The 23,981-nt window shown below is 43.6% G+C and overlaps 1 protein-coding gene and 2 long non-coding RNA genes across 5 annotated transcripts in view; 1 reads left to right on the top strand and 2 right to left on the bottom strand.

Annotated features, from left to right (window-relative positions):
- Nucleotides 1–7,688, bottom strand: part of TMEM45B (transmembrane protein 45B) — a 46,314-nt gene extending 38,626 nt beyond the window's left edge. Inside the window, exon 1 of the mRNA XM_003910955.4 lies at nucleotides 7,615–7,688. The gene's annotated coding sequence lies outside the window, so the exon portion shown is untranslated. The remainder of the gene's footprint in view (nucleotides 1–7,614) is intronic.
- Nucleotides 7,689–9,288: 1,600 nt separating this feature from the next.
- The window catches only part of LOC101004748, a 47,532-nt gene continuing 32,839 nt past the window's right edge, over nucleotides 9,289–23,981 (top strand). For 2 of the 3 annotated variants that reach the window (XR_001895303.3, XR_637985.4), the window contains exon 1: nucleotides 9,289–9,533. This is a non-coding gene — a long non-coding RNA (uncharacterized LOC101004748). The remainder of the gene's footprint in view (nucleotides 9,534–23,981) is intronic. The other variant, XR_637984.4, reaches the window with a different exon arrangement.
- Nucleotides 9,698–10,078, bottom strand: LOC103878018. Its single transcript, XR_637983.4, has 2 exons — nucleotides 9,958–10,078; nucleotides 9,698–9,809 (listed from the first exon to the last, which is right to left on the bottom strand). It is a non-coding gene; the product is annotated as an uncharacterized LOC103878018 (long non-coding RNA).

Here is a 23,981-nt window from a genome sequence, read left to right on the forward strand (position 1 = left end):
TTAGGAAGCTAAAGCAGGAACTATTCCTATCATACGTAGTATCTGTTCCCTTCACCTGATCTAAACCTTTCCCAGAAAAAAAGAAAATAAAGATGAATCTGCTCCAAGTTTTGATGATCGCTGTTGGGCTGCACAAGGGAAAAACTGCATGGATTTGGAGGGTCATCTTCAAGGGCAGAAATTCTGTCCCAAATTCTAGAGGTATGAAAAGTGTTTTCCCAATGTAATCCATCAAAGAAAAACACTGTGCCAATTATACTTTTCCATCTTAGCTAAGCCCTCCACCTACACAACTTGTAAAGAAAAACACTGGCAAGACAGGGAGCATCTCCAGAGGCCCTAATTTATACTGGATTAGTGACTGTTTCCTTGTAGGTGGGTAATGAATATTTTGCAAATAGTTATCAAAAAGTAATTAGTTGTACATGTATTCAAAGAGTTTTCATTCCCTAATATCTCGGAGTTTTTTTATTTTTATGTTTCAATAGAAAAGAAAACGTGGAGAACATCAGGAACTTCGAAGTGGAGGCAGAGTCAAGGACACATTTCCCATTTTGAATCCGAGACTTCCACGCATCCACCTTACAACAAGAACCTCTGCTATTAAGCAGATGACATAATAAATACATCTAAGTTCTTATTTGACTTTTCTCAAACAGGAATAAATACCTAAAAATGAGATCTTTCTACAGAGAAACCCATTATATGTACTAGAAAGCACTAGAGACAGACAATGATAAGCCATCAAAAAGGCCTTCTCTGTCTAACCACTGTACAATGAAGCCCGCCAAACTACAAGCCACGCTCACAGACGACGCACACCATCCCTAAACACGTACACGTGAATAAAGCTTCCAACGTGAGAGGCAGGCCAAAAGCAACATTAAAAGTCACTTTGAAAATAGACACAGACATTGTAGGTAGCTGAAGAAAACTTTTAAAATGTAGAAAAAGTACTGAATGAATATTCTCAGAGAAATAATAGAAGATACTGCATTCATGAAATGAGAACAGGATACTGTAAAAACCATTTAGAAGACCACACCGCTTGCCAAAAAAAGCTTCTGAGAATTAAAAATACAATGGTAGAATGTAGACATTTAATAGCAGTGTTGGAAGATTTATTAGAACTAAAAAACATGGGATTTTTTTTTTTAAATAAAAAAGGTGAAATTACGGGACAGATCCAAGAGATCCCATTTTCAGATTCAGTCTAAGTAATTTAAGCTTCAGAAAGAAAGAACGAGAAAGTTATATAACAGAAGAAAACGGCCGGGCGCGGTGGCTCAAGCCTGTAATCCCAGCACTTTGGGAGGCCGAGACGGGCGGATCACGAGGTCAGGAAATCGAGACCATCCTGGCTGACACGGTGAAACCCCGTCTCTACTAAAAATACAAAAAATTAGCCAGGCGAGGTGGCGGCGCCTGTAGTCCCAGCTACTCGGGAGGCTGAGGCAGGAGAATGGCGTGAACCCGGGAGGCGGAGCTTGCAGTGAGCTGAGATCCGGCCACTGCACTCCAGCCTGGGCGACAGAGCGACACTCCGTCTCAAAAAAAAAAACAAAAAAAAACCCAAAAAACAAAAAAGAAAAACGGAAGAAAACCAGTCAGAACTGAAGAATGTAATTTTTGGATTGAAAAGGCCTATCAAATACCTAAGACAGTGACCAATACCTCCCTGTTTCCCCTCCGCCAAAAACCCCACCCCAACATTAAAGAACAACATCATGAAATATCCGAATATCAGCAATAAAGAAAACCCTACAAATGCCCAGAGATTCAAACGAAATACAAGGGATCAGGAATTAGAAAGGCATCAGCTTCTCAACAGCACCATAAGAAAGTAGAGCGATGTTTTCTTTTTTTTTTTTTTTTTTTTTTTGAGACGGAGTCTCGCTCTGTCGCCCAGGCTGGAGTGCAGTGGCCGGATCTCAGCTCACTGCAAGCTCCGCCTCCCGGGTTCACGCCATTCTCCGGCCTCAGCCTCCCGAGTAGCTGGGACTACAGGCGCCCGCCACCTCGCCCGGCTAGTTTTTTGTATTTCTTAATAGAGACGGGGTTTCACCGTGTTAGCCAGGATGGTCTTGATCTCCTGACCTCGTGATCCGCCCGTCTCGGCCTCCCAAAGTGCTGGGATTACAGGCTTGAGCCACCGCGCCCGGCCGCGATGTTTTCAAAATTGGGACAGGAAATGATTTCTAATTAATGTCCCATACCCAGCCAAACCAGCAATCAAGTGTGAAGGAAGAAAAGTGACATCTTAAATGGGCACAAGCTCAAAAAGCAACTGCATCTTATGGGGCCTGAATCTTAGACACTTTTGGGAGCCTTCTTCAAGAAAAAGGCGTAAAATTACAAAACCTGTACATAATTGGGTATGAAAGTACATATGTATTCCACAAGAGATGGCCTAGATAGAAAAAAAAAAGTGCATATGTATTTAGAATGAGAAAATAAATCACAACAGACAGGGACCGTGGAGGTTCTAGACTCTTGCTTTTCAGATGTGCTTAGAAAATTTACCCCAAATGCTTCTTGATGGCGGCCTGCTTTTTCTTCCCCACTCAACAGCTCCATGCAATTAGCAGCACTCAGAGGGCCCCCATGAGTTTCCTTGGCTCCAGAAAATGTCTCCTTGGTGATGACTTCTCAAACAACTAAACAACTAAAGAAAACGTAGCAATTCCTACACCCTGTTCCAGGGGGAGGGAGAAAAGACTGGTCAAGAAGGGAAATGTAAAGATCATGGTGTATCACATGCCTTAGTTGGGAATAATATATACATGGTCATGATCATGTAAACACCAAACATTGACATATCAGAAATTTAGGATATAACCATATTGGGAACTTAAAAGAAAGGGATGTAAAGGTGAGAGGGAGGGTGGGGGTGTAAAGGAGCTAAACCCCTCATCCTTTCTGGTAGGATGTCAATAGATGTCATCCAGAACTGGAAAAGAGAAGAAGAAATGGCCAGCATTTGCATATTATTTAGGATATGTTAATATCAGAAAAACACAACCCAAAGCATTGAAGTAATTGCCGCTAGGGTTATGTATTCAGTATAAACTCAGTAAAAACCTTCTACAACGAATGACTTCTAAGATTATACATTGATTTATGTTGACCAAAGTAGAAAATTAAAAAATAAAGTAATACTCCTCAAGAGGAGTGAGGCAAAAAGCTAACAGAAATAAAATGAAAGCGCTTCTGCTAAACTATCCGACATTCGGTGTTTCTCAAAATGTATTCCCGCAACCACCTGCCCTCAGATGACCTGATGTGCCAGTCTGTAATGGAGATGTATAGACACAGCCCAGACCTACATAATTAGCAGTTCTCAGAGTGGTCCTTGCACTCTACCATTTAAAAAAGTTCCCCTAGACCCACTGCAAAACAAACTGTAGTAAAACAAACAAAAAACCAAAACAAATAATCTATTTAGAGACAGGATCTATGACTCATCAAACACACTATGGCAGACACTGCTGGCTGCCTACCCAATGTTCATTCTCTCCCCTGCCTTATTAACAAAATTCCTATTTTGTTATTATTATTTTTTGAGACGGAGTTTTGTTCTTGTTGCCCAGGCTGGAGTGCAAGTGGCATGATCTCGGCTCACTGCAACCTCTGCCTCCTGGGTTCAAGCGATTCTCCTGCCTCAGCCTCCTGAGTAGCTGGGACTATAGGCGCCTGCCAGCACGCCCGGCTGATTTTTTGTATTTTTAGTAGAGATGGGGTTTCACCAGGTTGGCCAGGCTGGTCTTGAACTCCTGACCTCAGGTGATCTACCTGCCTTGACCTCCCAAAGTGCTGGATTTACAGGTGTGAGCCACTGTGCTCGGCCCAAAATTCTTATTTTGATGTATTGGCAACGTGTCCATCTAAAACACTAGATTCTCTCAATTTCCCTTACCGTTAACAGTGTGTATGTGACATAGTTCTGACCAATGACATGTAAGAAGTCTTTTGGGGTGGGCTACCAGAAAAGCTGTTATTATTATTATTTATTATAAAGAAGGACAGGCCAGGCGCGGTGGCTCACACCTGTAATCCCAGCACTTTGGCAGGCTGAGGGGGCAGATCACGAGGTCAAGAGTTCAAGACCAGCCTGATCAACATGGTGAAACCCCATCTCTACTAAAAATACAAAACTTAGCTGGGCATGGTGGCACATGTCTGTAATCCCAGCTACTCGGAGGTTGAGGCAGAAGAATCACTTGAACCTGGGAAGTGGAGGTTTTAGTGAGCCAAGATCATGCCATTGAGTGAGACTCCGTCTTGAAAGAAAGAAAGAGACAGAGACAGAGAGAGAGAGAGAAAGAGAGAGAGAAAGAAAAGAAAAGAAAAGAAAACAGAAAAGACAAGACAAGACAAGACAAGACTCTACTGGCACATGCCTCTGCCCGTCTTTGTGCTGCAGCTTGGGGAAGTGGGGATGAAAGCACCATGCTAAGGAGGGTTGTGCGGGAAGACAGAAGGAACTTGTCTCAGATGACGTTCACATCGGAACCCCTTTCCCAGCCCCAGCCTTCTCACCTCCAGACTTCTCGTTCTCTGAGAAAAACAAACTCCTTACTTGTTTAAGCTGCTGTAGCAGGGTTTTCTGTTCTTGTAGCTGAATGAACTTCTAATGACATCTCACACTTTTTCAGATGTTTATCTGACGTATTTATCTGACCACATTTTATGTATGCCTGCTAAGGGCACTGTGCTAGGAATAAGACAAGTAAAGCTCTGTGTCTTTAGCCACTATAATAATGGCTACAGTTAGAAGGTCCATAGGCATCTGAGGGAGGTTATGTTTGCTGTCACAGACCTCAAACCAAAAAAGTACATCGAAGTCAGTCACTGGATTTATACATTTGGCAAATTCTCAAGGGACCACATGACAGAAGGAGCAATAATCTGAACATTGTTTGTAGCTCCAATTCTTCAATGAAGTAGATTTGGGGAAGCAACATGAGGTACTTGCTTTATTTTTCTTGAATCCAATTTTCTTCTTGAAAAACCACAAGATTGGACTTGACAATCTTTAAGATTATACCCAGCTCTAAGATATTTTTGTAATTATATGGAACAAAGCTGGGCATGAGATATACCAAACAAGAGAGTTTCTAAGTTTAGATTCTAACAATTCAAGTCAGAAAACATATTAAGTGTTCAAGAAAAACAAATCACAATCTTCCATCACAAAATTCAACAAGAACAACGAAAACCACTCCAGAGGCAGCTGTGGCATTCTGGAAGGAATGCTGGTTTAAGTTCTGGCTCTGCCATTGAATTACTGACGAACCCTGGACCACATACACAATATCTCTGTTTCCATCTCCTTGTTTTTGAAATGCGGATTCTTATCTTCCCTGAACAGTGCTGTTTACAAACATCACCTTGTGCTCTGTAAAGCCTCATTATGATTTCAACAACCAGCAAGATAATGGCTTAGGATATCTAAGTCCTGGCAAGGAGAACGCGGGTGTGTACCTTGCTATATTCAGTTGAACTCTGCATCACATACAGGAGGCTGATACACCTTTTGACTTTCCTTTTTCCTCCAGTGGTGTAGCTTGTGGTCATTTAATTTTTACACAAGAGAACAGAAAAGAGAGACAAAATTCGCTAAAATTCGAATAGTCTCTTTGTGTTTGTTTCTAGCCTCAGTGAAGGTTTCGAGGAGAGGGCTGGCTGGTTAAAAGGGTAGAAGCTTAAGAGTTCAAAGAAAGTGTGAGGAGGACAGCACTCACCTGTGGCCTCTAATTGTTCATATTCAGTGTGGTCTCATACTGGGAATAATCTAGTGTTTGTCTTATGACCTGTCTATAGAAACAAATATGGAATGTGTCTATAATATATAATAGCCATTAGTTGATGACACACTAGTGACTTCAATTCTATTACAATAAAAAGTTTTGTAATAGCAAGGACTTTGACTAGGGGAGTGACTCTATGTGTGGTGAAACTGTCCTCACCCATTTTACATTTGAGGAAAAGAGATAATCTTTTGATTACACCCAATACAGGTAACATCTGTACTTTGAACAGTTAAGTATGGCAGCTGATGTTTAACTGAAGGTAGGGGGGAGATGAGAAACAAGAATAACTGGTGCCAGATGTGAGATTCAATAGCTTTGCCTCGGCCGTCACAACCAACACCGAGCAGAAGCGTGTGGGAGGAACTCATGGAATAAATGGGAACGGGTGTGGCCTGAGGATAAGTAAGTTGGGACACTGTTTCCATCTTCATGAAGATGTGAGAGGAAATCAAAGCTCTCTAAAAAGAAGGAAATGGAATGCTTGGCTCCTGTAATATCATAACAAATAATGCACAGCCAGAGGTCATGCCTCACCTTCTGCTTATCTCAGGCACCTCCGCTTGTAAAATCAGTGGGCCATATGCAATAAAACCTTCGTATCAGTTCCATATCTTTTCCCAGAAACCCCAGGAACAGAGGGAGCCAATATCCTTATTAAATCAAGAAGCTCACAGTCACGAAGAGCTAAGTGTGACGCTTCTGGGCCCCTACCTAACCCTGTGTCCCGATTCTTTCCATAACTTCCCACTGCACAACATCCAGGTTACACTGAAGATATTACACATCCGGTTAAAAACAGTACACGTTTCTCATGAACAATAAGCCATCCTTCCTATTACAATGAGTGTAAAATTGCAGGTAAAATGCTGTAGGCAGGTCTGTTCGGAAGGCTATGCGACCCTAGGAGACAAAAAGGCGCGGGAGGAGAAAGCGGCAGAGAACGTGAAAGAAGTGGCCATTTCTGCAACTTTTAGGAGAGCTACCTGCCCTCAAATTTTGAAAGGGTTTCTATTTCTTAAAGTGCTAGGTTTCCCTGGCTGAAACTCACATCTTTCTTCCCTCTAGGACTGGATCAAAGTTTCAGAGGTTGTTTCTCTGGCCCTAGACAGAGCCACCCCCGCAAATTTCTCCCCCACTGCACCTGACATCCGCTTCTATCCATGGTTCCATTAGCGGAAGCTAAGCGCTGGCTCGAGGGACTTTATCCACCGCCGCGTTATTAGATTCCAGGCTTCCTGGCCTCAGGAAAGGATCTGGCTCGTGTATATTTGTGTATCGCAGCTAACAGGGAAAGGCAGTTGGGGTACCAGTGCCCAGAGCTATGTGAGCTGTGACTGGACACAGCCCAGGGGCCAGATGGCATCCCCAGGGGCGCGCGTCCCCGGACTCACGGGGCAGACGGAGGTCGGGGGCTTCACACCTTCCCCTCACCCGGCAACGCGGCAGACCTGACTCGCGGGGGACCGAGGAATATTCATTCCAGGGCCGCGGCCAGCCGGACAGAGGCACTTGGGGGCGGTGGGAGTAGTGTGCACACCAGTTCTGAAGCCCGGAGGGGGCCCCAGGTGGGCTTCCGCGACACCAGGGCCCTCCATCCCCTCCCGTCCTCCCCTAGCGGAGCCTCCAACCCTGTCCCAGAACCCCTCCCAGTCCGTAGCCCCTCCCTGTCCGCGTCCCCTCCCCCGCAGGTCCCCTGCGAGTCGGAACCCCCTCTCCATCACAGCCCAGCTCCTTGGCGGGGCCCTCTCTCCCTTCGAGCCCTCCTCCAGGTTCCAGCCCCCTGCGGGTACGGACGTCTGACCTGTGCCCAGCGCCTCGCAGCCGTCTGCAGCCCGCGCCGCACGCCAAGTGCGTCCGCCCAGAAGCAGGTGCAGCTCCAGGCCCGCCCCGCCCCGCTGCGCCCCGCCCCGCTCCACTCCTCCAGGCCTGGCAGCAGCCAGCCGCTTTCCACCCTTGACCGCCCTTCCCGGTCCCGGCCAGCATGCGGGGCCTCTGTCGTCAGGTCCGCACTTCCTCCAGGCCCTTGACTTTCCCCTGGAGATGTCTCTGGCCCCAGGAACTCCCTAAGCTGTGTGCTTCAGGAGGGGCTGGTTCCTGAGTCACCCAGGAGGACTGCAACCAACCGTGACCTCCTGGGATGCAAAGAGATCGCAGGGCCTGGGAGGCGGCGAGGATCCCGAGCAGAGGCTGTGGCTCTGAAGAGTGTTTGTTACCAAGCCAGGCAACTACTACGAACACACCCAGAGAAACAGCCACAGATCACCGTCCAGCAAAGGAAGAAGGCGCCAACCGTCCATCAGGGTCCACAACCCAGTTTTCCTAGTTTAAGTTTGGTGGCTAACTTTGAGTGTCACTTCATTCATTCATTCATTCATTCTTTCATTCGTTCAGCAAATCTGCCATGTTCCCATCTGATAGCAGATCTGACAGGTGGGAGCAGTTCTAGGTGACGATTAAGAAGGAGACAAAGTTCCTGTCCCGGAGAACGGGGCTTCCTGCTGAGGAGGCATGACTTTCTTTGTGGTATTGTGCTGTCCCAGCAGCATCGTCTTGTATAAGCTACTGAGAGGTGAAGCTGGCTGGGCTTCTGGGTAGGATGGGGACTTGGAGAACTTTTCTGTTTAGCTAAAGGATTGTAAACACACTAATCAGCACTCTGTGTCTAGCTAAAGGTTTGTAAACACACCAGTCAGCACTCTGTAAAAATGCACTGATCAGTGCTCTGTGTCTAGCTAATCCAGTGGGGACCTGGAGCTTTTCTGTCTAGCTAAAGGATTGTAAATGCACCAATGAGCGCTCTGTGTCTAGCTAGAGGTTTGTAAACACACCAATCAGCACTCTGTAAAAATGGACCAATCAGCACTCTGTAAAAATGGACCAATCAGCACTCTGTAAAATGGACCAACCAGCACTCTGTAAAATAGACCAATCAGCGCTGTGTAAAATAGACCACCTGATGTGGGCGGGGCCAAATAAGGGAATAAAAGCTGGCCGCGTGCGCCAACAGTGGTAAGCTGCTTGGGTCTTGTTACATGTTATGGAGGTTTTGTTCCTTGCTTTTCGCAATAACTCTTACTGCTGCCAACTTTTGGGTTTGCGTTACGTTTATGAGCTGTAAAACTCACCGGGAAGGTCTGCAGCTTCACTCTTGAAGCCAGCGCCAGCGAAACCATGAACCCGCGGGCAAGAACAAATCTGGAAGCGCCACCTTTAAGAGCCCTAACACTCACTGCGAAGGTCTGAGGCTTCACTCCTGAAGTCAGCGAAACCATGAACCCCCGGGGAGGAACAAACAGCTTCGGACACACCATCTTTAAGAGCTGTAAGACTCACTGCAAAGGTCTGTGACTTCAACCCTGCAGTCAGCGAGGCCGTGAACCCACTGGGAGGAAGGAACAACTCCGGATGCCACCTTTAAGAGCTGTAACACTGGCTGCGAAGGTTTGCGGCTTCACTCCTGAGGTCATGCAAGACCATGAACCCACCAGAAGGAAGAAACTCCGGACACATCTGAACATCTGAACGAACAAACTCCGGACACACCATTGTTAGAACTGTAACACTCATCGCGAGGGTCCACAGCTTCGTTCTTGAAAGCCAGACCAAGAACTCTCCGGAAGGAACCAATTCCGGACACACTAGGAGGTTGGTCTCGTGGAATGGTTCTGCACCCTGTGTGTGTGTTGCCCATCAACCCTGTGCACAATATTAACGCAAGCGGTAAGTCCCCCTCTCAGACCTACTGTTAAGAATCCAGGGCTGATGCACCTATTAAAAACTGCTCAGGAGGCCTGGGGAAGTCGGGATTGAGAACCACGGGTCTAGATCTCTAAGATGCCTGACAGCTTATTCCACTGTTGAGGGCACTGGCAATCAGGAACGGCTTCATGGCAGAGGTGTTTGTATTTGGGTTTTAAAGCAGGGCCACAGATACACATTAGCAGTGCAGAAGGACACAGGATCCAACGGGCAAACCTCTTGACCAAATGGCTCTCCCTGTAAAGTCAAAGAAAATCACTGTGAAGGAGAAGGCATTAACTGGAGCAGGTCTTTCCCTGGTAAAAAAGAGTGAATGGGATCTCTTGGGAGGTGGTAATGGCCAAGAGGTAGTGCCATCAGTTAAAAGGATAATGGAGTCATGCACCTTGGAGGATGTGCGGCACGCAGGCAGGAGCTGGGAGGGCATCTTTTAAATTTGCCATAGTTCAGGAAGTTAATCACACGTATCCTAGCACTTGGTCACACCCATTGTTTTCGAAATCGTTGATAGAATGGAGTCCTGGGTGCCTGTTACCCTGGGAGAGGCTGTCCTCTGTCACCAGGTCCCTTTTATGGACAGGTATGTTCTTTAGTAATATTTACCTTGCTTATGATGATGAAACAAAGGTGTGACCTCTTAATTGTATAGTTACTGGTGGGTAGAGATGCTTTTTTTCTTTCCTTTTTCTTTTTTTTTTGAGACGGAGTTTTGCCTTTGTTGCCCAGGCTGGAGTGCAATGGTGCAATCTCGGCTCACCACAACCTCGGCCTCCTGGGTTCAAGCAATTCTTCTGCCTCGGCCTCCTGAGTAGCTGGCATGACAGGCATGCGCCACCACGCCCTGCTAATTTTGTATTTTTAGTAGACTCGGGGTTTCTCCATGTTTGTCAGACTGGTCTTGAACTCCTGACCTCAGGTGATCTGCCCACCTCGGCCTCCTAAAGTGCTGGGATTACAGGTGTGAGCCACCTCGCCCGGCTGAGATGCTTCTTAAATAAAAAAAAATTAGCCGGGCGAGGTGGCGGGCGCCTGTAGTCCCAGCTACTCGGGAGGCTGAGGCAGGAGAATGGCGGGAACCCGGGAGGCGGAGCTTGCAGTGAGCTGAGATCCGGCCACTGCACTCCAGCCCGGGCGACAGAGCGAGACTCCGTCTCAAAAAAAAAAAAAAAAAAAAAAAAAAAAATTTAAACAAAGAAAATTATTTCTGCCTCAAATTATAATAACCAGGTGCCAGGACAAAACCAGTTTTTAATTTTGTGTGTGTGTGTGTGTGTGTGTTTGAGACAGGGTCTCACTTTGTTGCCCAGGATGAAGTTCAGTGGTGCAATCATAGGTCACTGCAGCCTTGACTTCCCAAGCTCAAGAGATACTCCTACCACAGCTTCCTAAGTAGCTGGGACTATAGGTGTGCATCAACATGCGTGGCTAATGTTTACATTTTTAAAAATTTCAATAGTTTTTGGGGAACAGGTCATTTTTTGTTATATGGGTAAGTTTTTCAGTGGTGATTTCTGAGATTTTTGTGTACTCATCACCTGAGCAGTGTACACTGTACCCAATGTGTAGTTTTTTATCCCTCACCCTCCTCCCTCTTTCCCCCGAGTCCCCAAAGTCCATTTTATCTTTTTCTTTCTTTCTTTTTTTTTTCTTTTTTTTTTTTTTTTTTGAGACAGAGTCTTGCTCTGTTGCCCTGGCTGGAGTTCAGTGGTGCAATCTCGGCTTACTGCAACTTCCGTCTCCCAGGTTCAAGCCATTCTCCTGCCTCAGGCTCCCGAGTAACTGGGACTACAGGCGCGTGCCACAATGGCTAATTTTTTGTATTTTTAGTAGAAATGGGGTTTCATTATGTTAACCAGGATGGTCTCAATCTTCTGACTTCATGATCTGCCTGCCTCAGCCTCCCAAAGTGCTGGGATTACAGGTGTGGGCCACCATGCCTGGCCCATTATATCATTCTTATGCCTTTGCATCCTCATAGCTTAGCTCCCCCTATAAGTGAGAACATACGATGTTTGGTTTTCCATTCCTGAGTTACTTCACTTGGAATAATGGTCTCCAATTCCATACAAATTGCTGCAAATGCCGTTACTTCATTCCTTTTTATGGCTGAGTAATATTCCATGGTGTAAATATATCACATTTTCTTTATCCACTTGTTGGTCAAGGGGCATTTAGGCTGGTTCCGTATTTTTGCAATTGTGAATTCTGCTCCTATAAACATGCAGATGCAAGTGGCTCATATAATGACTTCTTTTCCTCTGGGTAGATACTCAACAGTGGGACTACTGGATCAAATGGTAGTTTTACTTTTAGTTCTTTAAGGAGTCTCCATAAAGTTTTCCACAGTGGATGTAGTAGTTTATATTCCCACTATCAGTGTAAAAGTGCCCTTTTCATCACAATCTTGCAAACGTCTACTATTTTTTGACTTTTTAAATTATGGCCAGTCTTGCAGAAGTAAGGTGGTATTTCATTGTGGTTTTAATTTGCATTTCCCTGATAATTAGTGATGTTGAGCATTTTTTTTCCCACGTGTTTGTTAGTCATTTGTATATCTTCTTTTGAGAACTGTCTATTCATGTTCTTTGCCCACTTTTTGATGGGATTATTTCTTTTTTTCTTGCTGATTTGAGTTCCTTGTAGATTCTGGATATTAGTCCTTTGTAGGATGCATAGTTTGCGAATATTTTCTCCCATTCGGTGAGGTGTCTGTTTACACTGCTGAGTATTTCTTTTGCTGTGCCGAAGTGTTTAATTAGGTCAGATCTATTTTTGCTTTTGTTAGTTTTGCTTTTGGGTTTTTGGTCTTGAAATTTTTGCCTAAGTCAATGTCTAGAAGAGTTTTTTCCAGTGTTATCTTGTAAAGTTTTTATGGTTTCAGGTCTTATGTGTAAGTCTTTGATCCATCTTGAGTTGATGTTTGTATGAGGTGAGAGATGAGGATCCAGTTTCATTCTTCTGTATGTGGCTTGCCAGTTATCCCACCACTATTTGTTGACTAGGGTGCCCCTTCCCCACTTTGTATTTTTGCTTTCTTTGTTGAAGATCAGTTGGTTGTAAGTATTTGGCTTTATTTCTGGGTTCTCTATTCTCTTCCATTGGTCTATGTGCCTATTTTTATATTGGTAACATGCTGTTTTGATACTGGTTTAAATCTTGCAGGATAGTTTGAAGTCAGTTAATGTGATGTCTCCAGATTTTGTTTTGTTTTGTTTTGCTTAGTCTTGCTTTGGTTATGTGGGGTCCTTTTTGGTTCCATATGAATTTTAGAATTTTTTTTTTCTAGTTCTGTGAAGAATTGATGGTACTTTGATAGGAATTGCACTGAATATGTAGATTGCTTTTGACAGGATGGTCATTTTCACAATATTGATTTTACCCATCCATGAGCATGGGATGTGTTTCCATTTGTTTGTCATCAGTGACTTCTTTCAGCAGTGTTTCGTAGTTTTCCTTGTGGAGGTCTTTCATCTCCTTGGTTTTATATATATGTCTTAGATAGTTTTTATTACCTTGAGGTATGTCCCTTCCATGCCAATTTTTGAGGGTTTTAATCATAAAGCAATGCTTTATGATTTTATATATATATATATATATATGCACACACACACAACAGTTCTCTCTATATATATTGCAGCTGTTGTAAAAGGGATTGCGTTCTTGATTTGTTTCTTAGCTTGGTCATTGTTGGTATTTAGTGGTGTTACTGACTTGTGAATATTTATTTTGTATTCTGAAACTTTACCAAATTCACTTATCCAATCTAGAAGCCTTTTGGATGAGTCTTGAGAGTTTTCTAGGTATACAATCTTATCAGTGAACTGCAAGTTTGACTTCCTCTTTACTGATTTGGATGCCCTTTCTTTCTTTCTCTCTCATGTCTGCTTGCTTTGGCTAGGACTTCCAGTACTATGTTGAATGAAGTGGTGAAAGTGAGCATCCTTGGCTTGTTCCAGTTCTCAGGGGGAATGTTTTCAACTTTTCCCTGTTCAGTATAATGTAGGCTGTCGGTTTGTCATAGATAGCATTATCTTGAGATATATCCCTTCTATGTCAATTTTTCTGAGGGTTTTAATCATAAAGCGATGCTGAATTTTGTCAAATGCTTTTTCAGCATTGATTGGGATAATAATGTGATTTTTGTTTTTAATTTTGTTTACTGGATATATTACTTTTATTGACTTATATATCCCTGCATCCCTGGTATGAAACCCACTTGGCTACTGCTGTATTATCTTTAAAATTTTTTTTTCTTAAGTTATTGGGGTACTGGTGGTATTTGGTTACATGAGTAAGTTGTTTAGTGGTGATTTGTGAGATTTTGGTGCAGTCATCACCCGAGCAGTATACACTGCACCATATTTGTAGTCTTTTATCCCTTGACCCCCTCCTACTTTTCTCCCCAAGACCCCACAGTCCATTGTGTATCATTCTTTGCCTTTACATCCTCATAGCTAACTTCCACATATCAGTGAGAACATAAGATGTTTGGTTTTCCATTCCTTAGTTACTTCACTTAGAATATTAATCTCCAGTTTCATCCAGGTCACTGCAAATGCTGTTAATTCATTCCTTTTCATGGCTGTGTAGTATTCCATACATATATATGTATCAGGTTTTTTTTAATCCACTCATTGATTGATCAGCATTTGGGTTGGTTCCACATGCATGTGCAAGTATATTTTTCAAATAATGACTTCTTTTCCTCTGGGTAGATACCTACTAGTGGGATTGCCAGATCAAATGATAATTCCCCTTTTAGTTCTTTAAGGAATCTCCACACTGTTTCCATAGTGGCTGTAGTAGTATACATTCCCACCAGCAGTGTGGAAGTGTTCCTGGTTCACTGCGTCCACGCCAACGTCTACTGCTGTTTTTTTGATTATGGCCATTCTTGCAGGAGTGAGGTGGTATCTCATTGTGGTTTTGATTTGCATTTCCCTCACCATTAGTGGTGTTGAGCATTTTTTAATATGTTTGTTGGACATTTGTATATCTTCTTTTGAGATTTGTCTATTCATGTCCTTAGCCCACTTTTTGATGGGATTGTTTGTTTGTTTGTTTTTTGAGACAGAATCTTGTTCTTGCTGCCCAGGCTGGAGTGCAATGGTGAGATCTTGGCTCACAGCAACCTCCGCCTCCCAGGTTTAAGTGATTCTCCTGCCTCAGCCTCCCAAGTAGCTGGGATTACAGGCACCTGCCACCACGCCTGGCTCATTTTGTATTTTTTTTTTTTTTGAGATGGAGCCTCGCTCTGTCACCCAGGCTGGAGTGCAGCGGCTCACTGCAAGCTCTGCCTGCCGGGCTCACGCCATTCTCCTGCATCAGTTTCTCGAGTAGCTGGGACTACAGGTGCCCGCCACCACGCCCAGCTAATTAAAAAAAAATATTTTTAGTAGATACGGGGTTTCACCATGTTAGCCAGGATGATCTCGATCTCCTGACCTCGTGATCCACCTGACTCGGCCTCTCAAAGTGCTGGGATTACAGGTGTGAGCCACTGTGCGTGGCTATTTTTTTCTTACTGATTTGTTTGAGTTTGTTGTAGATTCTGGATATTAGCCCCTTTGTCAGATGTGTAGATTGTGAAGGTTTTCTAGCACTCTGTAGGTTGTTTGTTTACTCTGCTGACTGTTCCTTTTGTGGTGCAAAAGCTCTTTAGTTTAATTAGGTCCCAGCTATTTATCTTTGTTTTTACTGCATTTGCTTTTGGGTTCTTGGTCATGAAATCCTTGCCTAAGCCAATGTCTAGGATGGTTTTTCCAGTGTTATCTTCTATAATTTTTATAGTTTCAAGTCTTAAAGTCCATGATCTATCTTGAGTTGATTTTTGTATAAGATGAGAGATGAGGATCCAGTTTAATTCTCCTACATGTGGCTTGCCAATTATCCCAGCATCATTTGTTGAATAGGGTGTCCTTTCCCCACTTTGTGTTGTTGCATGCTTTGTCAAAGATCAGTTGGCCCTAAGTATTTGGGTTTATTCCTGGGTTTTCTATTCTGTTCAATTGGTCTATGTGCCTATTTTTATGCCAGTACCATGCTGTTTTGGTGACTATGGCCTTATAGTATAGTTTGAAATCAGGTAGTGTGATGCCTCCAGGTTTGTTCTTTTTGTTTAGTCTTGTTTTGGTTATGTGGGCTTTTTTTTGGTTCCATATGAATTTTAGAATTTTTTTTCTAGTTCTGTGAAGAATGATAGTGGTATTTTGATGGGGATTACACTGAATTTGTAATTACTTTTGGTAGTATGGTCATTTTCACAATATTGATCCTACCTGTTCATGAGCGTGGGATGTGTTTCCATTTGTTGGTGTCATCTATGATTTCTTTCAGCAGTGTTTTTTTGTTTTCCTTGTAGAGGCCTTTTGACTCCTTTGTTAGGTATATTCCTAAAGTGTTTTTTTTTTTTTTTTTGCAGCTGTTGTAAAAGGGGTCGAGTTCTTGATTTGATTCTCTGCTTGGTCACTGTTGGTGTATAGAAGAGCTATGATTTATGTACATTAATCTTGTGTCCAAAAACTTTGCTGAATTCTTTTATCAGTTCTAGGAGCTTTCTGGAGGAGTCTTTAGGGTTTTCAAGGCAAACAATCATAACGTCAGCAAACAGTGACTGTTTGACTTCCTCTTTACTAATTTGGATGCCCTTTATATCATTCTCTTGTCTGATTGCTCTGGCTAGGACTTCCAGTACTGTGTTGAAGAGGAGTGGTGAGAGTGGGCGTCCTTGTCTTGTTCCCGTTCTCAGAGAGAATGCTTTCAACTTCTCCCCATTCAGTATTATATTGGCTGTGGGTTTGTCATAGATGGCTTTTATTACATTGAGGTATGTCCCTTGTATGCTGATATTGCTGAGCGTTGTAATCATAAAGTGATGCTGGATTTTGTTGAATCCTTTTTTTTTCTGCATCTATCGAGATGATTGTGTGATTTTTGTTGTTAATTTTGTTTATGTGGAGTATGACATTTATTGACCTGTATATGGTTAAATGGTCCTTGCATCCTTGGTATGAAACCCACTTGATCCTGGTGGATTATCTTTTTGATATGTTGTTGGATTCAGTTAGCTAGTATTTTGTTAAGGATTTTAGCATCTGTGTTCATCAAGGATATTGATCTGTAGTTTTCTTTGTTGATTGTGCCCTTTCCTGGTTTTGGCATTAGGGTAATGCTGGCTTCACAGAATGAATTATGGAGGGTTCCTTTTTCCTTTATCTTGTGGAATTGTGTCAAAAGGATTGGTACCACTTCTTTGAATATCTGGTAGAATTCTCCTATGAATCCGTCTGGTCCTGGACTTTTTTTTGTTGATAATTTTAAAATTACCATTTCAATCTCACTGCTTGTATTGGTGTGTTCAGGGTATCTAATTCTTTCTGATATAAGTTAGGAAATTGTATTTTTCCAGGAATTTATCCCTTTCTCCTAGGTTTTCTAGCTTATGTGTGTAAAGGTGTTGATAGTAGCCTTGAATGATCTTTTGTATTTCAGTGGTGTCAATTGTAGTATATCCTGTTTTGTTTCTTAGTGAGGTTATTTGGATTTTCTTCTTTTCTCGGTTAATTTTGCTTAATGGTTTATCAATTTTATTTTATCTTTTCAACAAACCAGTTTCTTGTTTCATTTATCTTTTTTTTTGTTTGTTGTTGCAATTTCATTTAGTCTGCTCTGATCTTCGTTATTTCCTTTTTTCTGCTGGGTTTCAGTTTGATTTGTTCTTGTTTCGCTAGTTCCTTGAGGTGTGACCTTAGATTGTCTATTTGTGCTCTTTCAGACTTTTTGATGTAGGTGTTCAGGGCTATGAACTTTCCTCTTAGCACCACCTTAGCTGTATCCTAGAGTTTCGACAGGTTGTGTCATTATTGTCATGCAGTTCAAAGAATTTTTAAATTTCCATCTTGATTTTGTTTTTGACCCAATTCTCATTCAGGAGCAGGTTATTTAATTTCCATGTATTTGCTTGGTTTTGAAGGTTCCTTTTGGAGTTGATTTCTAGTTTTATTCCACTGTGGTCTGAGAGAGTGCTTGATGTAATTTCAACTTTCTTAAATTTATTGAGGCTTGTGTTATGGCCTATCACATGGTTTATCTTGGAGAAAGTTCCATGTGTTGTTGAACAGAATGTGTATTCTGCGGTTGTTGGATGCAATGTTCTATATATATCTGTTAAGTGAATTTGTCCCAAGGCATAGTTTAAATCCATTGTTTCTTTGTTGACTTTCTGTCTTGATGACCTGTTTAGTGCTGTCAGTGGAGTACTGAAGTCCCCCACTATTATTGTGTTGCTGTCTATCTCGTTTCTTAGGTCTAGTAGTAATTGTTTTATAAATTTGGGAACTCCAGTGTTAGGTGCATATATGTTTAGGATTGTGATATTTTTCTGTTGGACAAGACTTTTTATCATTATATAATGTTCTTCTTAACTGCTGTTGCTTTAAAGTTTTTTTGCCTGATGTAAGAATAGCTACCCCTGCTTGCTTTTGGTGTCCATTTGCTTTGCAAGAAATGCCTTTTCCCACCCCTTTACTTTAAGTTTATGTGAGTCTTTATGTGTTAGGTGAGTCTCCTGAATGCAGCAGATAGTTGGTTGGTGAGTTCTTACCCATTCTGTGGTTCTGTATTTTTTAAGTGTAGCATATATAGGCCATTTACATTCAATGTCAGTATTGAAATGTGAGGTACCATTGCATTCATCATGCTCTTTGTTGCCTCAGTACTTTTTTTGTTTTTGCTTTTTAGCTTGTATTTTTGTTTTATAGGTCCTGCATGATTTATGCTTTAAAGAGGTTCTGTTTGGATGTGTTTCCAGGATTTGTTTAAAGATTTAGAGCTTCTTTTAGCAGTTCATGTAGTGGTGGTTTGGTAATGGTGAATTCTCTCAGCATTTGTTTGTCTGAAAATGACTGTATCTTTTCTTCATATATGATGATTAGTTTTGCTGGCTACAAAATTCTTGGCAATCATTTTGTTTGAGGAGGCCGAAGATAGGGTCCCGATCCCTTCTAGCTTGTAGGGTTTCTTCTGAGAAATCTGCTGTTAATCTGATAGGTTTTCCTTAATAGGCAACCTGGTGCTTCCATCTCACAGCTCTTAAGATTCTTTCCTTTGTCTTAACTTTGGATAACCTGATGACAATGTGCCTAGATAAAGATGTTTTTGCGATGAATTTCCCTGGTGTTTTTTGTGCTTCTTGTATTTGCACGTCTAGGTCTTTAGCAAGGCTAGGGAAGTTTTCCTCAACTATTTCCCCAAATAAGTTTTCCAAGCTTTTAGAATTGTCTTCTTCCTCAGGGGAGCACTGATTATTCTTAACATAATCTCAGACTTCTTGGAGGCTTTGTTTATATTTTCTTACTCTCTTTTTTTTGACTTTGATGGATTGGGTTAATTCAAAGATCTTGTCTTTGAGCTCTGAATTTTTTTCTTCTACTTGTTCAATTCTGTTGCTGAGATTTTCCAGAGCATTTCACATTTCTAAAAGTGTGTCCAAAATTTCCTGAATTTTTGACTGCTTTTTCTTTAAGTTATCTATTTCCTTGAATATTTCTCCCTTCACTTCTTGTATCATTTTTTGGATTTCCTTGCACTGGGATTTGCCTTTCTCTGATCCTCTCTGATTAGCTTAATAACAAACCTTCTAAGTTCTTTTTCAGGTAAATCAGAGATTTCTTCTTGATTTGGATCCATTACTGGTGAACTAGTGTGATTTTTGGGGGGTGTCAAAGCACCTTGTTTTGTCATATTACCAGGGTTGGTTTTCTGGTTCCTTCTTATTTGGGTAGGCTCTATCAGAGGGAAGGTCTAGGGCTGAAGGCTGTTGTTCAGACTTTTTTCTCCCATGGGGTGTTCCCTTGATGTAGTGCTCGCCCCCTTTTCCTGTGGATGTGGCTTCCTGTGAGCCAAACTGCAGTAATTATTGTCTCTCTTCTGGGTCTAGCCACCCAGCGAGTCTACCCGGTTCCAGACTGGTACTGGGTGTTGTCTGCACACAGTCCTGTGATGTGAACCGTCTATGGGTCTCTCAGCTGTGGATACCAGCACCTGTTCCAGCGGAGGTGGTGGAGGATGCAGTGGACTCCGTTAAGGTCCTTAGCTCCGATGGTTTAATGCTCTATTTTTGTGCTGGTTGGCCTCCTGCCAGGAGGTGGCATTTTCCGGAAAGCATCAGCTGTAGTAGTGTGGGGAGGGACTGTGGTGGGCGGGACCCTGGAACTCCCAAGATTAAATTCCCTTTGTTTTCTGCTACTAGGGTGGATTGGGAAGGACCATCAGGTGTAGGCGAGGCTTGGCGTGATGAGCTGAGACTCTCCTTGGGCGGGTCTTGCTGTGGCTGCTGTGGGGGATGGGAGTGAGATTCCCAGGTCATTGGAGCTGTGTACCTAGGAGGATTGTGGCTCCCTCTGCTCAGTCATGCTGGTTGTCCGGGGAATGGGGGGAAGCCAGCAGTCACAGGCCTCATCCAGCAGGGATGTAAACCGCAGGGCCACTCTCATTCCCACTGTGCCTCCCACAACAGCCCTGAGTCTGTTTCCAGGCAGAGGGTGAGATGGACTTGAAAACTTATTGGAGGCTTTCTGCCTCCTAACTGTGAAAGAAAAGGGCTTTAGTTCTTCCCCCTGCCTGTGAAGTCTGTGCGCCAGATTCACGCCCTCCCCCAAGTTCTGGCCAAGAAGCTTCTCGCCCCTTTCAAATTGTTACAGAGTTCCGCTAGAGAATTCCTTCTCCCTGTGGAGTTTTACCCCCTGCTCCTCTGGCCATCCTCCCGATGGATTCCTGTGGTGTCAGGCAGGAATGGACTGCTTGGGGACCCACGGAGCTCCCAGCGCCTTTCTGGTGCTTCCTGTACGCCTGTATTTCGCTCAACTCTCTAACTTGACTCAGCTCCAGGTAAAGTTAAACTTCTCCCACAAACAGACCTTCAGCTTCTCTAGTGGGGGTGTGTTTGGGAAAGGAGAGAGTCTCCCTTCCCACTTCTGCAGTTGGGGCACTCACAGTATTTAGGGTGTCTCCTCGGTCCTGCAGGAGCGGTCTGATTCCTTCCGAGGGTCTTTGGATCCTCTCAGGATTGCTGGTTTTTTCTTCCAGTCAATCTGGGCTAAAAATCACAGTGCAAACCTCTGCATGCTGCCTTGTTTGTAGCTGCAATCTAGTCCTGCCTCCCATCTGCCATGATCTCAAAATCCACCTGTATTATCCCTTTGATATGCTGTTGGATTCGGTTAGCTAGCATTTTGTTGATGATTTTTGCATCTGTGTTCATCAGGGATATTGGTCTGTAGTTTTCTTTTCTTTCTTTTTTTTGGTTATGTCCTTAACTGGTTTTGGAATTAGGGTGATATTGACTTCATAGAATGATTTAGAGGCATTCCTCTTTCTTTATCTTTCGGAATATTTTCAGTAAGATTGATATCATGTCTGATAGAATTCAGCTGTGAATCTATCTGATGCTGGACTTGTTTCGTTGGCAATTTTTTTTTTTCCTGAGAGGGAGTCTTGCTCTGTTACCCAGGCTGGAGTGCTGTTGAGAGGTGAAACCGGCTGGGCTTCTCGGTCTGGTGGGGTGTTGGGGAAATTTTCTGTCTAGTTAAAGGTTTGTAAATGCACCAATCAGCGCTCTGTGTCTAGCTAAAGGTTTGTAAACACACCAATCAGTGCTCTATAAAAACAGACCAATCAATGCTCTGTAAAATGGACCAATCAGCAGGATGTGGGCAGGACCAAATAAGGAAATAAAAGTTGGTCACCCCAGCCAGCAGCAGCAACCCACTGCAGTCCCCTTCCAGGCTGTGGAAGCTTTGTTCTTTTGCTCTTCACAATAAATCTTGCTGCTGTTCACTCTTTGGGTCTGTACTACCTTTACGAGCTGTAACACTCACTGCGAAGGTCTGCGGCTCCACTCCTGAAGTCAGCAAGACGACGAACCCACACTGGGAGGAACTGTGAACTTGAGATGATTTAGGGTATCTGGTGGAAGAAATTTTAAGCATCAAAGCATTCAGAGGTCATCTGACTGTTTCTAAAAGCCTATGTTCATTTGCATAAGCAAAGGGAACTTATATTTAAAAGAGAAGCAGAGCATGAAAGTTTGGAAAATTTTCAGCCTGACCATATTTAAGGAAACAAAAACCCATTTTCTTGGGAGAAATTCAAGCCTGCTGCAGAAATATGCATAGGTAAAGAGGAGCCAAATGTTAATAGCCAAGACAACGGGGAAAGTGCCTCCAGGACACTTCAGAGACCTTCATGGCAGCCCCTCCCATCACAGGCCTGGAAGCCTAGGAGGAAAAATGGTTTTGTGCACCAGGCCCAGGACCCCACTGCTCTGTGCAACCTTGGAACGTGACGCCGTGTGTCCCAGCCACTCCAGCTCCAGCTTTGGCTAAAGGGGCCAAAGTATAGCTTGGGCCATTGCTGCAGAGGGTGCAGGCCCCAAGCCTTGGGGGCTTCCAAGTGGTATTGGGCTTGCAGGTGCACAGAAGGCAAGAGTTGAGGTTTGAGAGCCTCTGTCTAGATTTCAGAGGATGTATAGAAATGCGTGAATGTCCAGGCAGAAGTCTGCTGCAGGGGCAGAGGCTTCATGGAGAACCTCTACTAGGGCAGTGCAGAGGGAGAATGTGGGGTTGGAGCCCCCACACAGAGTCCCCACTGTGGCACTGCTTAGTGGAGCTGTGAGAAGACAGTCACCATTCTCCAGATCCCAGAATGGTAGATCCACCAACAGCTTGCACTGTGTGCCTGGAAAAGCCGCAGGCCTACTCAATGGCAGCTCTTGAGAGCAGCTATGGGAGCTGAGCCCTGCAGAGTTACATGAGCATGTTGAGATCAGCTTGGTTGGGAGACCCTAACCCAGCAGTGCTAGAGGAATTAAAGACACACACACACAGAAATATAGAGGTATAGAGTGGGAAATCGGGGGTCTCACAGCCTTCAGAGCTGACAGCCCCGAACAGAGATTTACCCACATATTTATTAACAGCAAGCCAGTCATTAGCATTGTTTCTATAGATATCAGACTAACTTAAAGTATCCCTTATGGGAAACGGGATTAACTAAAAGTATCCCTTATGGGAAACGAAGGAATGGGCCGAAATAAAGGGATGAGTTTGGCTAGTTATCTGCAGCAGGAGCATGTCCTTAAGACACAGATTGCTCATCCTATAGTTTGTGGCTTAAAAATGCCTTTAAACAGTTTTCTGCCCTGGGTGGGCCAGGTGTTCCTTGCCCTCATTCCAGTAAACCCACAACCACCCAGCGTGGGTGTTATGGCCATCATGAACATGTCACAGTGCTGCAGAGAGTTTGTTTATGGCCAGGTTTTGGGGGGCCTGTTCCCAACATGAGCATAGCTGCCTAAGGCCTTGGGAGCCCACCCCTTCCATTAGTGTGCCCTGGATGTGAGACGTGGAGTCAAAGGAGATTATTTTGGAGCTCTAAGATTTAATAATGTCTCTATTCGGTTTTGGACTTGCATGGGGCCTGTAGCTCCTTTCTTTTGGCCAATTTGTATCTTTTGGAGCAGGAGCACTTACCCAATACCTGTATCCCCATTGTATCTTGGAAGTAACTAACTCATTTTTGATTTTACAGGCTCATAGGTGGAAGGGACTTGCTTTGTTTCAGATAAGACTTTGGACTTGCGGGGACTGATGTGAAGGCATGATTGATTTTGAAATGTGACAAGGACATGAGATTTGGGAGGGGTTGGGGTGAAATAATACGGTTTGGCTCTGTGTCCCCACCCAAATCTCATGTTGAATTGTAATCTCCAGTGTTGCAGGAGGGGCTTGGTGGGGGGTGATTGGATCATGGTGGCAAATTTCCCCCTTGCTGTTCTTGTGATAGTGAGTGAGCTCTCATGAGGCCTGGTTGTTTAAAAGTGTGTAGCACTTCCCCCTTTGCGCTCTCTCTCTCCTGCCATCATGTGAAGATGTACTTGTTTCCCTCTCGCCCTTCCTCCTTTATTGTAAGTTTCCTGAGGCCTCCCCAGTCATGCCTCTCATATAACCTGTGGAACTGAGAGTTGATTAAACCTCTTTTCTTTATAAATTACCCAGTCTCAGGTAGTTCTTTATAGCAGTTTGAGAATGGACTAACACAGCAGCCTTCCTTTTAGCTAGGTGGAATTATATGACTAAGTTCAGGCCAATGGGCTGTGAGTGGAAGTGATACAGGCAACTTCCGGGTGGTGTCCTGCAAAGAAGAGAGTGTGCCCATCTTCTCCCTTTCCCCTCTCCTGCTGCCTGGAAGATGGTAATGCGTCATCTTAGACCAATGTTAGGGCAAAAGGAAGCTAGATCCTTGGATAGTTTCACACAGTGGTCTCTTACTAGTGTAGACTACTAAACTAGTGTCCGCTAGTGCCCACCTGGAATGACCACCTCCAGATTGTTAGGTGAAAGATAAATAAAA

Source organism: Papio anubis, chromosome 12 (genome assembly GCF_008728515.1).
Source record: "Papio anubis isolate 15944 chromosome 12, Panubis1.0, whole genome shotgun sequence".
Taxonomy (NCBI): Eukaryota; Metazoa; Chordata; class Mammalia; order Primates; family Cercopithecidae; genus Papio; species Papio anubis.